This window comes from Lactuca serriola, chromosome 1 (assembly GCF_051521515.1).
Source record: "Lactuca serriola cultivar US96UC23 chromosome 1, Lser_US96UC23_V15, whole genome shotgun sequence".
NCBI lineage: Eukaryota > Viridiplantae > Streptophyta > Magnoliopsida > Asterales > Asteraceae > Lactuca > Lactuca serriola.
Window position 1 is genome coordinate 203,148,078 of NC_136408.1, and position 12,656 is coordinate 203,160,733.

The window sequence follows — 12,656 nt, forward strand, 5'->3', positions numbered from 1 at the left end:
TTGTTTTGGTACGCGGGGCGTGGGACCCACGTGACCGATCGGCTCCGTTCCAAAAATACGAAAAGCATCAACCATGAACCGGAGGGCACCCCAGCATAGAAATAGCAAGAAAGAAAGGAAAAAAAGCAAAAAAAACCGCACGTAAAATCTAAAAAAACGCAAACGGACAACGAAAAAGGGGGGTGCAACACGAGGACTTCCCAGGGGGTCACCCATCCTAGTACTACTCTCGCCCAAGCACGCTTAACTGCGGAGTTCTGATGGGATCCGGTGCATTAGTGCTGGTATGATCGCACCCGAAATACTATCCATGTTTATTGTTTTTATGTGTTACAAGACGCAGAACCTCCTTTGTTTTGGTACGCGGGGCGTGGGACCCACGTGACCGATCGGCTCCGTTCCAAAAATACGAAAAGCATCAACCATGAACCGGAGGGCACCCGAGCATAGAAATAGCAAGAAAGAAAGGAAAAAAAGCAAAAAAAACCGCACGTAAAATCTAAAAAAACGCAAACGGACAACGAAAAAGGAGGGTGCAACACGAGGACTTCCCAGGGGGTCACCCATCCTAGTACTACTCTCGCCCAAGCACGCTTAACTGCGGAGTTCTGATGGGATCCGGTGCATTAGTGCTGGTATGATCGCACCCGAAATACTATCCATGTTTATTGTTTTTATGTGTTACAAGACGCAGAACCTCCTTTGTTTTGGTACGCGGGGCGTGGGACCCACGTGACCGATCGGCTCCGTTCCAAAAATACGAAAAGCATCAACCATGAACCGGAGGGCACCCGAGCATAGAAATAGCAAGAAAGAAAGGAAAAAAAGCAAAAAAAACCGCACGTAAAATCTAAAAAAACGCAAACGGACAACGAAAAAGGGGGGTGCAACACGAGGACTTCCCAGGGGGTCACCCATCCTAGTACTACTCTCGCCCAAGCACGCTTAACTGCGGAGTTCTGATGGGATCCGGTGCATTAGTGCTGGTATGATCGCACCCGAAATACTATCCATGTTTAATGTTTTTATGTGTTACAAGACGCAGAACCTCCTTTGTTTTGGTACGCGGGGCGTGGGACCCACGTGACCGATCGGCTCCGTTCCAAAAATACGAAAAGCATCAACCATGAACCGGAGGGCACCCGAGCATAGAAATAGCAAGAAAGAAAGGAAAAAAAGCAAAAAAAACCGCACGTAAAATCTAAAAAAACGCAAACGGACAACGAAAAAGGAGGGTGCAACACGAGGACTTCCAAGGGGGTCACCCATCCTAGTACTACTCTCGCCCAAGCACGCTTAACTGCGGAGTTCTGATGGGATCCGGTGCATTAGTGCTGGTATGATCGCACCCGAAATACTATCCATGTTTATTGTTTTTATGTGTTACAAGACGCAGAACCTCCTTTGTTTTGGTACGCGGGGCGTGGGACCCACGTGACCGATCGGCTCCGTTCCAAAAATACGAAAAGCATCAACCATGAACCGGAGGGCACCCCAGCATAGAAATAGCAAGAAAGAAAGGAAAAAAAGCAAAAAAAACCGCACGTAAAATCTAAAAAAACGCAAACGGACAACGAAAAAGGAGGGTGCAACACGAGGACTTCCCAGGGGGTCACCCATCCTAGTACTACTCTCGCCCAAGCACGTTTAACTGCGGAGTTCTGATGGGATCCGGTGCATTAGTGCTGGTATGATCGCACCCGAAATACTATCCATGTTTATTGTTTTTATGTGTTACAAGACGCAGAACCTCCTTTGTTTTGGTACGCGGGGCGTGGGACACACGTGACCGATCGGCTCCGTTCCAAAAATACGAAAAGCATCAACCATGAACCGGAGGGCACCCGAGCATAGAAATAGCAAGAAAGAAAGGAAAAAAAGCAAAAAAACCGCACGTAAAATCTAAAAAAACGCAAACGGACAACGAAAAAGGGGGTGCAACACGAGGACTTCCCAGGGGGTCACCCATCCTAGTACTACTCTCGCCCAAGCACGTTTAACTGCGGAGTTCTGATGGGATCCGGTGCATTAGTGCTGGTATGATCGCACCCGAAATACTATCCATGTTTATTGTTTTTATGTGTTACAAGACGCAGAACCTCCTTTGTTTTGGTACGCGGGGCGTGGGACCCACGTGACCGATCGGCTCCGTTCCAAAAATACGAAAAGCATCAACCATGAACCGGAGGGCACCCGAGCATAGAAATAGCAAGAAAGAAAGGAAAAAAAGCAAAAAAAACCGCACGTAAAATCTAAAAAAACGCAAACGGACAACGAAAAAGGGGGGTGCAACACGAGGACTTCCCAGGGGGTCACCCATCCTAGTACTACTCTCGCCCAAGCACGCTTAACTGCGGAGTTCTGATGGGATCCGGTGCATTAGTGCTGGTATGATCGCACCCGAAATACTATCCATGTTTATTGTTTTTATGTGTTACAAGACGCAGAACCTCCTTTGTTTTGGTACGCGGGGCGTGGGACCCACGTGACCGATCGGCTCCGTTCCAAAAATACGAAAAGCATCAACCATGAACCGGAGGGCACCCGAGCATAGAAATAGCAAGAAAGAAAGGAAAAAAAGCAAAAAAAACCGCACGTAAAATCTAAAAAAACGCAAACGGACAACGAAAAAGGAGGGTGCAACACGAGGACTTCCCAGGGGGTCACCCATCCTAGTACTACTCTCGCCCAAGCACGCTTAACTGCGGAGTTCTGATGGGATCCGGTGCATTAGTGCTGGTATGATCGCACCCGAAACACTATCCATGTTTATTGTTTTTATGTGTTACAAGACGCAGAACCTCCTTTGTTTTGGTACGCGGGGCGTGGGACCCACGTGACCGATCGGCTCCGTTCCAAAAATACGAAAAGCATCAACCATGAACCGGAGGGCACCCGAGCATAGAAATAGCAAGAAAGAAAGGAAAAAAAGCAAAAAAAACCGCACGTAAAATCTAAAAAAACGCAAACGGACAACGAAAAAGGAGGGTGCAACACGAGGACTTCCCAGGGGGTCACCCATCCTAGTACTACTTTCGCCCAAGCACGCTTAACTGCGGAGTTCTGATGGGATCCGGTGCATTAGTGCATGTATGATCGCACCCGAAATACTATCCATGTTTATTGTTTTTATGTGTTACAAGACGCAGAACCTCCTTTGTTTTGGTACGCGGGGCGTGGGACCCACGTGACCGATCGGCTCCGTTCCAAAAATACGAAAAGCATCAACCATGAACCGGAGGGCACCCGAGCATAGAAATAGCAAGAAAGAAAGGAAAAAAAGCAAAAAAAACCGCACGTAAAATCTAAAAAAACGCAAACGGACAACGAAAAAGGGGGGTGCAACACGAGGACTTCCCAGGGGGTCACCCATCCTAGTACTACTCTCGCCCAAGCACGCTTAACTGCGGAGTTCTGATGGGATCCGGTACATTAGTGCTGGTATGATCGCACCCGAAATACTATCCATGTTTAATGTTTTTATGTGTTACAAGACGCAGAACCTCCTTTGTTTTGGTACGCGGGGCGTGGGACCCACGTGACCGATCGGCTCCGTTCCAAAAATACGAAAAGCATCAACCATGAACCGGAGGGCACCCGAGCATAGAAATAGCAAGAAAGAAAGGAAAAAAAGCAAAAAAAACCGCACGTAAAATCTAAAAAAACGCAAACGGACAACGAAAAAGGAGGGTGCAACACGAGGACTTCCCAGGGGGTCACCCATCCTAGTACTACTCTCGCCCAAGCACGCTTAACTGCGGAGTTCTGATGGGATCCGGTGCATTAGTGCTGGTATGATCGCACCCGAAATACTATCCATGTTTATTGTTTTTATGTGTTACAAGACGCAGAACCTCCTTTGTTTTGGTACGCGGGGCGTGGGACCCACGTGACCGATCGGCTCCGTTCCAAAAATACGAAAAGCATCAACCATGAACCGGAGGGCACCCGAGCATAGAAATAGCAAGAAAGAAAGGAAAAAAAGCAAAAAAAACCGCACGTAAAATCTAAAAAAACGCAAACGGACAACGAAAAAGGAGGGTGCAACACGAGGACTTCCCAGGGGGTCACCCATCCTAGTACTACTCTCGCCCAAGCACGCTTAACTGCGGAGTTCTGATGGGATCCGGTGCATTAGTGCTGGTATGATCGCACCCGAAATACTATCCATGTTTATTGTTTTTATGTGTTACAAGACGCAGAACCTCCTTTGTTTTGGTACGCGGGGCGTGGGACCCACGTGACCGATCGGCTCCGTTCCAAAAATACGAAAAGCATCAACCATGAACCGGAGGGCACCCGAGCATAGAAATAGCAAGAAAGAAAGGAAAAAAAGCAAAAAAAACCGCACGTAAAATCTAAAAAAACGCAAACGGACAACGAAAAAGGAGGGTGCAACACGAGGACTTCCCAGGGGGTCACCCATCCTAGTACTACTCTCGCCCAAGCACGTTTAACTGCGGAGTTCTGATGGGATCCGGTGCATTAGTGCTGGTATGATCGCACCCGAAATACTATCCATGTTTATTGTTTTTATGTGTTACAAGACGCAGAACCTCCTTTGTTTTGGTACGCGGGGCGTGGGACCCACGTGACCGATCGGCTCCGTACCAAAAATACGAAAAGCATCAACCATGAACCGGAGGGCACCCGAGCATAGAAATAGCAAGAAAGAAAGGAAAAAAAGCAAAAAAACCGCACGTAAAATCTAAAAAAACGCAAACGGACAACGAAAAAGGGGGTGCAACACGAGGACTTCCCAGGGGGTCACCCATCCTAGTACTACTTTCGCCCAAGCACGTTTAACTGCGGAGTTCTGATGGGATCCGGTGCATTAGTGCTGGTATGATCGCACCCGAAATACTATCCATGTTTATTGTTTTTATGTGTTACAAGACGCAGAACCTCCTTTGTTTTGGTACGCGGGGCGTGGGACCCACGTGACCGATCGGCTCCGTTCCAAAAATACGAAAAGCATCAACCATGAACCGGAGGGCACCCGAGCATAGAAATAGCAAGAAAGAAAGGAAAAAAAGCAAAAAAAACCGCACGTAAAATCTAAAAAAACGCAAACGGACAACGAAAAAGGGGGGTGCAACACGAGGACTTCCCAGGGGGTCACCCATCCTAGTACTACTCTCGCCCAAGCACGCTTAACTGCGGAGTTCTGATGGGATCCGGTGCATTAGTGCTGGTATGATCGCACCCGAAATACTATCCATGTTTATTGTTTTTATGTGTTACAAGACGCAGAACCTCCTTTGTTTTGGTACGCGGGGCGTGGGACCCACGTGACCGATCGGCTCCGTTCCAAAAATACGAAAAGCATCAACCATGAACCGGAGGGCACCCGAGCATAGAAATAGCAAGAAAGAAAGGAAAAAAAGCAAAAAAAACCGCACGTAAAATCTAAAAAAACGCAAACGGACAACGAAAAAGGGGGGTGCAACACGAGGACTTCCCAGGGGGTCACCCATCCTAGTACTACTCTCGCCCAAGCACGCTTAACTGCGGAGTTCTGATGGGATCCGGTGCATTAGTGCTGGTATGATCGCACCCGAAATACTATCCATGTTTAATGTTTTTATGTGTTACAAGACGCAGAACCTCCTTTGTTTTGGTACGCGGGGCGTGGGACCCACGTGACCGATCGGCTCCGTTCCAAAAATACGAAAAGCATCAACCATGAACCGGAGGGCACCCGAGCATAGAAATAGCAAGAAAGAAAGGAAAAAAAGCAAAAAAAACCGCACGTAAAATCTAAAAAAACGCAAACGGACAACGAAAAAGGAGGGTGCAACACGAGGACTTCCCAGGGGGTCACCCATCCTAGTACTACTCTCGCCCAAGCACGCTTAACTGCGGAGTTCTGATGGGATCCGGTGCATTAGTGCTGGTATGATCGCACCCGAAATACTATCCATGTTTATTGTTTTTATGTGTTACAAGACGCAGAACCTCCTTTGTTTTGGTACGCGGGGCGTGGGACCCACGTGACCGATCGGCTCCGTTCCAAAAATACGAAAAGCATCAACCATGAACCGGAGGGCACCCGAGCATAGAAATAGCAAGAAAGAAAGGAAAAAAAGCAAAAAAAACCGCACGTAAAATCTAAAAAAACGCAAACGGACAACGAAAAAGGAGGGTGCAACACGAGGACTTCCCAGGGGGTCACCCATCCTAGTACTACTCTCGCCCAAGCACGTTTAACTGCGGAGTTCTGATGGGATCCGGTGCATTAGTGCTGGTATGATCGCACCCGAAATACTATCCATGTTTATTGTTTTTATGTGTTACAAGACGCAGAACCTCCTTTGTTTTGGTACGCGGGGCGTGGGACCCACGTGACCGATCGGCTCCGTACCAAAAATACGAAAAGCATCAACCATGAACCGGAGGGCACCCGAGCATAGAAATAGCAAGAAAGAAAGGAAAAAAAGCAAAAAAACCGCACGTAAAATCTAAAAAAACGCAAACGGACAACGAAAAAGGGGGTGCAACACGAGGACTTCCCAGGGGGTCACCCATCCTAGTACTACTTTCGCCCAAGCACGTTTAACTGCGGAGTTCTGATGGGATCCGGTGCATTAGTGCTGGTATGATCGCACCCGAAATACTATCCATGTTTATTGTTTTTATGTGTTACAAGACGCAGAACCTCCTTTGTTTTGGTACGCGGGGCGTGGGACCCACGTGACCGATCGGCTCCGTTCCAAAAATACGAAAAGCATCAACCATGAACCGGAGGGCACCCGAGCATAGAAATAGCAAGAAAGAAAGGAAAAAAAGCAAAAAAAACCGCACGTAACATCTAAAAAAACGCAAACGGACAACGAAAAAGGGGGGTGCAACACGAGGACTTCCCAGGGGGTCACCCATCCTAGTACTACTCTCGCCCAAGCACGCTTAACTGCGGAGTTCTGATGGGATCCGGTGCATTAGTGCTGGTATGATCGCACCCGAAATACTATCCATGTTTATTGTTTTTATGTGTTACAAGACGCAGAACCTCCTTTGTTTTGGTACGCGGGGCGTGGGACCCACGTGACCGATCGGCTCCGTTCCAAAAATACGAAAAGCATCAACCATGAACCGGAGGGCACCCGAGCATAGAAATAGCAAGAAAGAAAGGAAAAAAAGCAAAAAAAACCGCACGTAAAATCTAAAAAAACGCAAACGGACAACGAAAAAGGGGGGTGCAACACGAGGACTTCCCAGGGGGTCACCCATCCTAGTACTACTCTCGCCCAAGCACGCTTAACTGCAGAGTTCTGATGGGATCCGGTGCATTAGTGCTGGTATGATCGCACCCGAAATACTATCCATGTTTAATGTTTTTATGTGTTACAAGACGCAGAACCTCCTTTGTTTTGGTACGCGGGGCGTGGGACCCACGTGACCGATCGGCTCCGTTCCAAAAATACGAAAAGCATCAACCATGAACCGGAGGGCACCCGAGCATAGAAATAGCAAGAAAGAAAGGAAAAAAAGAAAAAAAAAACCGCACGTAAAATCTAAAAAAACGCAAACGGACAACGAAAAAGGAGGGTGCAACACGAGGACTTCCCAGGGGGTCACCCATCCTAGTACTACTTTCGCCCAAGCACGCTTAACTGCGGAGTTCTGATGGGATCCGGTGCATTAGTGCATGTATGATCGCACCCGAAATACTATCCATGTTTATTGTTTTTATGTGTTACAAGACGCAGAACCTCCTTTGTTTTGGTACGCGGGGCGTGGGACCCACGTGACCGATCGGCTCCGTTCCAAAAATACGAAAAGCATCAACCATGAACCGGAGGGCACCCGAGCATAGAAATAGCAAGAAAGAAAGGAAAAAAAGCAAAAAAAACCGCACGTAAAATCTAAAAAAACGCAAACGGACAACGAAAAAGGGGGGTGCAACACGAGGACTTCCCAGTGGGTCACCCATCCTAGTACTACTCTCGCCCAAGCACGCTTAACTGCGGAGTTCTGATGGGATCCGGTGCATTAGTGCTGTTATGATCGCACCCGAAATACTATCCATGTTTAATGTTTTTATGTGTTACAAGACGCAGAACCTCCTTTGTTTTGGTACGCGGGGCGTGGGACCCACGTGACCGATCGGCTCCGTTCCAAAAATACGAAAAGCATCAACCATGAACCGGAGGGCACCCGAGCATAGAAATAGCAAGAAAGAAAGGAAAAAAAGCAAAAAAAACCGCACGTAAAATCTAAAAAAACGCAAACGGACAACGAAAAAGGAGGGTGCAACACGAGGACTTCCCAGGGGGTCACCCATCCTAGTACTACTCTCGCCCAAGCACGCTTAACTGCGGAGTTCTGATGGGATCCGGTGCATTAGTGCTGGTATGATCGCACCCGAAATACTATCCATGTTTATTGTTTTTATGTGTTACAAGACGCAGAACCTCCTTTGTTTTGGTACGCGGGGCGTGGGACCCACGTGACCGATCGGCTCCGTTCCAAAAATACGAAAAGCATCAACCATGAACCGGAGGGCACCCCAGCATAGAAATAGCAAGAAAGAAAGGAAAAAAAGCAAAAAAAACCGCACGTAAAATCTAAAAAAACGCAAACGGACAACGAAAAAGGGGGGTGCAACACGAGGACTTCCCAGGGGGTCACCCATCCTAGTACTACTCTCGCCCAAGCACGCTTAACTGCGGAGTTCTGATGGGATCCGGTGCATTAGTGCTGGTATGATCGCACCCGAAATACTATCCATGTTTAATGTTTTTATGTGTTACAAGACGCAGAACCTCCTTTGTTTTGGTACGCGGGGCGTGGGACCCACGTGACCGATCGGCTCCGTTCCAAAAATACGAAAAGCATCAACCATGAACCGGAGGGCACCCGAGCATAGAAATAGCAAGAAAGAAAGGAAAAAAAGCAAAAAAAACCGCACGTAAAATCTAAAAAAACGCAAACGGACAACGAAAAAGGAGGGTGCAACACGAGGACTTCCCAGGGGGTCACCCATCCTAGTACTACTTTCGCCCAAGCACGCTTAACTGCGGAGTTCTGATGGGATCCGGTGCATTAGTGCATGTATGATCGCACCCGAAATACTATCCATGTTTATTGTTTTTATGTGTTACAAGACGCAGAACCTCCTTTGTTTTGGTACGCGGGGCGTGGGACCCACGTGACCGATCGGCTCCGTTCCAAAAATACGAAAAGCATCAACCATGAACCGGAGGGCACCCCAGCATAGAAATAGCAAGAAAGAAAGGAAAAAAAGCAAAAAAAACCGCACGTAAAATCTAAAAAAACGCAAACGGACAACGAAAAAGGGGGGTGCAACACGAGGACTTCCCAGGGGGTCACCCATCCTAGTACTACTCTCGCCCAAGCACGCTTAACTGCGGAGTTCTGATGGGATCCGGTGCATTAGTGCTGGTATGATCGCACCCGAAATACTATCCATGTTTATTGTTTTTATGTGTTACAAGACGCAGAACCTCCTTTGTTTTGGTACGCGGGGCGTGGGACCCACGTGACCGATCGGCTCCGTTCCAAAAATACGAAAAGCATCAACCATGAACCGGAGGGCACCCGAGCATAGAAATAGCAAGAAAGAAAGGAAAAAAAGCAAAAAAAACCGCACGTAAAATCTAAAAAAACGCAAACGGACAACGAAAAAGGAGGGTGCAACACGAGGACTTCCCAGGGGGTCACCCATCCTAGTACTACTCTCGCCCAAGCACGCTTAACTGCGGAGTTCTGATGGGATCCGGTGCATTAGTGCTGGTATGATCGCACCCGAAATACTATCCATGTTTATTGTTTTTATGTGTTACAAGACGCAGAACCTCCTTTGTTTTGGTACGCGGGGCGTGGGACCCACGTGACCGATCGGCTCCGTTCCAAAAATACGAAAAGCATCAACCATGAACCGGAGGGCACCCGAGCATAGAAATAGCAAGAAAGAAAGGAAAAAAAGCAAAAAAAACCGCACGTAAAATCTAAAAAAACGCAAACGGACAACGAAAAAGGGGGGTGCAACACGAGGACTTCCCAGGGGGTCACCCATCCTAGTACTACTCTCGCCCAAGCACGCTTAACTGCGGAGTTCTGATGGGATCCGGTGCATTAGTGCTGGTATGATCGCACCCGAAATACTATCCATGTTTAATGTTTTTATGTGTTACAAGACGCAGAACCTCCTTTGTTTTGGTACGCGGGGCGTGGGACCCACGTGACCGATCGGCTCCGTTCCAAAAATACGAAAAGCATCAACCATGAACCGGAGGGCACCCGAGCATAGAAATAGCAAGAAAGAAAGGAAAAAAAGCAAAAAAAACCGCACGTAAAATCTAAAAAAACGCAAACGGACAACGAAAAAGGGGGGTGCAACACGAGGACTTCCCAGGGGGTCACCCATCCTAGTACTACTCTCGCCCAAGCACGCTTAACTGCGGAGTTCTGATGGGATCCGGTGCATTAGTGCTGGTATGATCGCACCCGAAATACTATCCATGTTTAATGTTTTTATGTGTTACAAGACGCAGAACCTCCTTTGTTTTGGTACGCGGGGCGTGGGACCCACGTGACCGATCGGCTCCGTTCCAAAAATACGAAAAGCATCAACCATGAACCGGAGGGCACCCGAGCATAGAAATAGCAAGAAAGAAAGGAAAAAAAGCAAAAAAAACCGCACGTAAAATCTAAAAAAACGCAAACGGACAACGAAAAAGGAGGGTGCAACACGAGGACTTCCCAGGGGGTCACCCATCCTAGTACTACTTTCGCCCAAGCACGCTTAACTGCGGAGTTCTGATGGGATCCGGTGCATTAGTGCATGTATGATCGCACCCGAAATACTATCCATGTTTATTGTTTTTATGTGTTACAAGACGCAGAACCTCCTTTGTTTTGGTACGCGGGGCGTGGGACCCACGTGACCGATCGGCTCCGTTCCAAAAATACGAAAAGCATCAACCATGAACCGGAGGGCACCCCAGCATAGAAATAGCAAGAAAGAAAGGAAAAAAAGCAAAAAAAACCGCACGTAAAATCTAAAAAAACGCAAACGGACAACGAAAAAGGGGGGTGCAACACGAGGACTTCCCAGGGGGTCACCCATCCTAGTACTACTCTCGCCCAAGCACGCTTAACTGCGGAGTTCTGATGGGATCCGGTGCATTAGTGCTGGTATGATCGCACCCGAAATACTATCCATGTTTATTGTTTTTATGTGTTACAAGACGCAGAACCTCCTTTGTTTTGGTACGCGGGGCGTGGGACCCACGTGACCGATCGGCTCCGTTCCAAAAATACGAAAAGCATCAACCATGAACCGGAGGGCACCCGAGCATAGAAATAGCAAGAAAGAAAGGAAAAAAAGCAAAAAAAACCGCACGTAAAATCTAAAAAAACGCAAACGGACAACGAAAAAGGAGGGTGCAACACGAGGACTTCCCAGGGGGTCACCCATCCTAGTACTACTCTCGCCCAAGCACGCTTAACTGCGGAGTTCTGATGGGATCCGGTGCATTAGTGCTGGTATGATCGCACCCGAAATACTATCCATGTTTATTGTTTTTATGTGTTACAAGACGCAGAACCTCCTTTGTTTTGGTACGCGGGGCGTGGGACCCACGTGACCGATCGGCTCCGTTCCAAAAATACGAAAAGCATCAACCATGAACCGGAGGGCACCCGAGCATAGAAATAGCAAGAAAGAAAGGAAAAAAAGCAAAAAAAACCGCACGTAAAATCTAAAAAAACGCAAACGGACAACGAAAAAGGGGGGTGCAACACGAGGACTTCCCAGGGGGTCACCCATCCTAGTACTACTCTCGCCCAAGCACGCTTAACTGCGGAGTTCTGATGGGATCCGGTGCATTAGTGCTGGTATGATCGCACCCGAAATACTATCCATGTTTAATGTTTTTATGTGTTACAAGACGCAGAACCTCCTTTGTTTTGGTACGCGGGGCGTGGGACCCACGTGACCGATCGGCTCCGTTCCAAAAATACGAAAAGCATCAACCATGAACCGGAGGGCACCCGAGCATAGAAATAGCAAGAAAGAAAGGAAAAAAAGCAAAAAAAACCGCACGTAAAATCTAAAAAAACGCAAACGGACAACGAAAAAGGAGGGTGCAACACGAGGACTTCCAAGGGGGTCACCCATCCTAGTACTACTCTCGCCCAAGCACGCTTAACTGCGGAGTTCTGATGGGATCCGGTGCATTAGTGCTGGTATGATCGCACCCGAAATACTATCCATGTTTATTGTTTTTATGTGTTACAAGACGCAGAACCTCCTTTGTTTTGGTACGCGGGGCGTGGGACCCACGTGACCGATCGGCTCCGTTCCAAAAATACGAAAAGCATCAACCATGAACCGGAGGGCACCCCAGCATAGAAATAGCAAGAAAGAAAGGAAAAAAAGCAAAAAAAACCGCACGTAAAATCTAAAAAAACGCAAACGGACAACGAAAAAGGAGGGTGCAACACGAGGACTTCCCAGGGGGTCACCCATCCTAGTACTACTCTCGCCCAAGCACGTTTAACTGCGGAGTTCTGATGGGATCCGGTGCATTAGTGCTGGTATGATCGCACCCGAAATACTATCCATGTTTATTGTTTTTATGTGTTACAAGACGCAGAACCTCCTTTGTTTTGGTACGCGGGGCGTGGGA

At 47.8% G+C, this 12,656-nt stretch overlaps 36 non-coding genes across 36 annotated transcripts; all 36 read right to left on the reverse strand.

Moving 5' to 3' along the window:
• Nucleotides 1–179: 179 nt before the first annotated feature.
• Nucleotides 180–298, reverse strand: LOC145080847 (5S ribosomal RNA). The gene has a single exon (XR_013695427.1). It is a non-coding gene; the product is annotated as a 5S ribosomal RNA (ribosomal RNA).
• A 232-nt stretch (nucleotides 299–530) lies between these two features.
• Nucleotides 531–649, reverse strand: LOC145082950 (5S ribosomal RNA). The gene has a single exon (XR_013697448.1). It is a non-coding gene; the product is annotated as a 5S ribosomal RNA (ribosomal RNA).
• Nucleotides 650–881: 232 nt separating this feature from the next.
• On the reverse strand, nucleotides 882–1,000 carry LOC145080859 (5S ribosomal RNA). The gene has a single exon (XR_013695438.1). It is a non-coding gene; the product is annotated as a 5S ribosomal RNA (ribosomal RNA).
• A 232-nt stretch (nucleotides 1,001–1,232) lies between these two features.
• On the reverse strand, nucleotides 1,233–1,351 carry LOC145083915 (5S ribosomal RNA). Its single transcript, XR_013698378.1, has one exon. It is a non-coding gene; the product is annotated as a 5S ribosomal RNA (ribosomal RNA).
• Nucleotides 1,352–1,583: 232 nt separating this feature from the next.
• LOC145083317 (5S ribosomal RNA) lies at nucleotides 1,584–1,702 on the reverse strand. Its single transcript, XR_013697792.1, has one exon. It is a non-coding gene; the product is annotated as a 5S ribosomal RNA (ribosomal RNA).
• A 230-nt stretch (nucleotides 1,703–1,932) lies between these two features.
• On the reverse strand, nucleotides 1,933–2,051 carry LOC145083237 (5S ribosomal RNA). Its single transcript, XR_013697717.1, has one exon. It is a non-coding gene; the product is annotated as a 5S ribosomal RNA (ribosomal RNA).
• A 232-nt stretch (nucleotides 2,052–2,283) lies between these two features.
• LOC145080869 (5S ribosomal RNA) lies at nucleotides 2,284–2,402 on the reverse strand. Its single transcript, XR_013695446.1, has one exon. It is a non-coding gene; the product is annotated as a 5S ribosomal RNA (ribosomal RNA).
• Nucleotides 2,403–2,634: 232 nt separating this feature from the next.
• LOC145082951 (5S ribosomal RNA) lies at nucleotides 2,635–2,753 on the reverse strand. The gene has a single exon (XR_013697449.1). It is a non-coding gene; the product is annotated as a 5S ribosomal RNA (ribosomal RNA).
• Nucleotides 2,754–2,985: 232 nt separating this feature from the next.
• On the reverse strand, nucleotides 2,986–3,104 carry LOC145085581 (5S ribosomal RNA). The gene has a single exon (XR_013699976.1). It is a non-coding gene; the product is annotated as a 5S ribosomal RNA (ribosomal RNA).
• Nucleotides 3,105–3,336: 232 nt separating this feature from the next.
• Nucleotides 3,337–3,455, reverse strand: LOC145083303 (5S ribosomal RNA). The gene has a single exon (XR_013697779.1). It is a non-coding gene; the product is annotated as a 5S ribosomal RNA (ribosomal RNA).
• A 232-nt stretch (nucleotides 3,456–3,687) lies between these two features.
• LOC145082953 (5S ribosomal RNA) lies at nucleotides 3,688–3,806 on the reverse strand. Its single transcript, XR_013697450.1, has one exon. It is a non-coding gene; the product is annotated as a 5S ribosomal RNA (ribosomal RNA).
• Nucleotides 3,807–4,038: 232 nt separating this feature from the next.
• On the reverse strand, nucleotides 4,039–4,157 carry LOC145082954 (5S ribosomal RNA). The gene has a single exon (XR_013697451.1). It is a non-coding gene; the product is annotated as a 5S ribosomal RNA (ribosomal RNA).
• A 232-nt stretch (nucleotides 4,158–4,389) lies between these two features.
• LOC145083318 (5S ribosomal RNA) lies at nucleotides 4,390–4,508 on the reverse strand. The gene has a single exon (XR_013697793.1). It is a non-coding gene; the product is annotated as a 5S ribosomal RNA (ribosomal RNA).
• Nucleotides 4,509–4,738: 230 nt separating this feature from the next.
• Nucleotides 4,739–4,857, reverse strand: LOC145084818 (5S ribosomal RNA). The gene has a single exon (XR_013699247.1). It is a non-coding gene; the product is annotated as a 5S ribosomal RNA (ribosomal RNA).
• Nucleotides 4,858–5,089: 232 nt separating this feature from the next.
• LOC145080876 (5S ribosomal RNA) lies at nucleotides 5,090–5,208 on the reverse strand. The gene has a single exon (XR_013695451.1). It is a non-coding gene; the product is annotated as a 5S ribosomal RNA (ribosomal RNA).
• Nucleotides 5,209–5,440: 232 nt separating this feature from the next.
• Nucleotides 5,441–5,559, reverse strand: LOC145080879 (5S ribosomal RNA). The gene has a single exon (XR_013695453.1). It is a non-coding gene; the product is annotated as a 5S ribosomal RNA (ribosomal RNA).
• A 232-nt stretch (nucleotides 5,560–5,791) lies between these two features.
• On the reverse strand, nucleotides 5,792–5,910 carry LOC145082955 (5S ribosomal RNA). Its single transcript, XR_013697452.1, has one exon. It is a non-coding gene; the product is annotated as a 5S ribosomal RNA (ribosomal RNA).
• A 232-nt stretch (nucleotides 5,911–6,142) lies between these two features.
• On the reverse strand, nucleotides 6,143–6,261 carry LOC145083319 (5S ribosomal RNA). The gene has a single exon (XR_013697794.1). It is a non-coding gene; the product is annotated as a 5S ribosomal RNA (ribosomal RNA).
• Nucleotides 6,262–6,491: 230 nt separating this feature from the next.
• LOC145084819 (5S ribosomal RNA) lies at nucleotides 6,492–6,610 on the reverse strand. The gene has a single exon (XR_013699248.1). It is a non-coding gene; the product is annotated as a 5S ribosomal RNA (ribosomal RNA).
• Nucleotides 6,611–6,842: 232 nt separating this feature from the next.
• Nucleotides 6,843–6,961, reverse strand: LOC145080880 (5S ribosomal RNA). The gene has a single exon (XR_013695454.1). It is a non-coding gene; the product is annotated as a 5S ribosomal RNA (ribosomal RNA).
• Nucleotides 6,962–7,193: 232 nt separating this feature from the next.
• On the reverse strand, nucleotides 7,194–7,312 carry LOC145083488 (5S ribosomal RNA). The gene has a single exon (XR_013697962.1). It is a non-coding gene; the product is annotated as a 5S ribosomal RNA (ribosomal RNA).
• Nucleotides 7,313–7,545: 233 nt separating this feature from the next.
• LOC145085582 (5S ribosomal RNA) lies at nucleotides 7,546–7,664 on the reverse strand. The gene has a single exon (XR_013699977.1). It is a non-coding gene; the product is annotated as a 5S ribosomal RNA (ribosomal RNA).
• Nucleotides 7,665–7,896: 232 nt separating this feature from the next.
• LOC145085144 (5S ribosomal RNA) lies at nucleotides 7,897–8,015 on the reverse strand. Its single transcript, XR_013699556.1, has one exon. It is a non-coding gene; the product is annotated as a 5S ribosomal RNA (ribosomal RNA).
• Nucleotides 8,016–8,247: 232 nt separating this feature from the next.
• Nucleotides 8,248–8,366, reverse strand: LOC145082957 (5S ribosomal RNA). The gene has a single exon (XR_013697454.1). It is a non-coding gene; the product is annotated as a 5S ribosomal RNA (ribosomal RNA).
• A 232-nt stretch (nucleotides 8,367–8,598) lies between these two features.
• LOC145080881 (5S ribosomal RNA) lies at nucleotides 8,599–8,717 on the reverse strand. The gene has a single exon (XR_013695455.1). It is a non-coding gene; the product is annotated as a 5S ribosomal RNA (ribosomal RNA).
• Nucleotides 8,718–8,949: 232 nt separating this feature from the next.
• Nucleotides 8,950–9,068, reverse strand: LOC145085583 (5S ribosomal RNA). Its single transcript, XR_013699978.1, has one exon. It is a non-coding gene; the product is annotated as a 5S ribosomal RNA (ribosomal RNA).
• Nucleotides 9,069–9,300: 232 nt separating this feature from the next.
• On the reverse strand, nucleotides 9,301–9,419 carry LOC145080882 (5S ribosomal RNA). Its single transcript, XR_013695456.1, has one exon. It is a non-coding gene; the product is annotated as a 5S ribosomal RNA (ribosomal RNA).
• A 232-nt stretch (nucleotides 9,420–9,651) lies between these two features.
• Nucleotides 9,652–9,770, reverse strand: LOC145082958 (5S ribosomal RNA). The gene has a single exon (XR_013697455.1). It is a non-coding gene; the product is annotated as a 5S ribosomal RNA (ribosomal RNA).
• A 232-nt stretch (nucleotides 9,771–10,002) lies between these two features.
• Nucleotides 10,003–10,121, reverse strand: LOC145080884 (5S ribosomal RNA). The gene has a single exon (XR_013695457.1). It is a non-coding gene; the product is annotated as a 5S ribosomal RNA (ribosomal RNA).
• A 232-nt stretch (nucleotides 10,122–10,353) lies between these two features.
• LOC145080886 (5S ribosomal RNA) lies at nucleotides 10,354–10,472 on the reverse strand. The gene has a single exon (XR_013695459.1). It is a non-coding gene; the product is annotated as a 5S ribosomal RNA (ribosomal RNA).
• Nucleotides 10,473–10,704: 232 nt separating this feature from the next.
• LOC145085585 (5S ribosomal RNA) lies at nucleotides 10,705–10,823 on the reverse strand. The gene has a single exon (XR_013699979.1). It is a non-coding gene; the product is annotated as a 5S ribosomal RNA (ribosomal RNA).
• A 232-nt stretch (nucleotides 10,824–11,055) lies between these two features.
• LOC145080887 (5S ribosomal RNA) lies at nucleotides 11,056–11,174 on the reverse strand. The gene has a single exon (XR_013695460.1). It is a non-coding gene; the product is annotated as a 5S ribosomal RNA (ribosomal RNA).
• Nucleotides 11,175–11,406: 232 nt separating this feature from the next.
• On the reverse strand, nucleotides 11,407–11,525 carry LOC145082959 (5S ribosomal RNA). Its single transcript, XR_013697456.1, has one exon. It is a non-coding gene; the product is annotated as a 5S ribosomal RNA (ribosomal RNA).
• Nucleotides 11,526–11,757: 232 nt separating this feature from the next.
• LOC145080888 (5S ribosomal RNA) lies at nucleotides 11,758–11,876 on the reverse strand. Its single transcript, XR_013695461.1, has one exon. It is a non-coding gene; the product is annotated as a 5S ribosomal RNA (ribosomal RNA).
• Nucleotides 11,877–12,108: 232 nt separating this feature from the next.
• On the reverse strand, nucleotides 12,109–12,227 carry LOC145083917 (5S ribosomal RNA). Its single transcript, XR_013698379.1, has one exon. It is a non-coding gene; the product is annotated as a 5S ribosomal RNA (ribosomal RNA).
• A 232-nt stretch (nucleotides 12,228–12,459) lies between these two features.
• On the reverse strand, nucleotides 12,460–12,578 carry LOC145083320 (5S ribosomal RNA). The gene has a single exon (XR_013697795.1). It is a non-coding gene; the product is annotated as a 5S ribosomal RNA (ribosomal RNA).
• Between the last annotated feature and the right edge of the window lie 78 nt (nucleotides 12,579–12,656).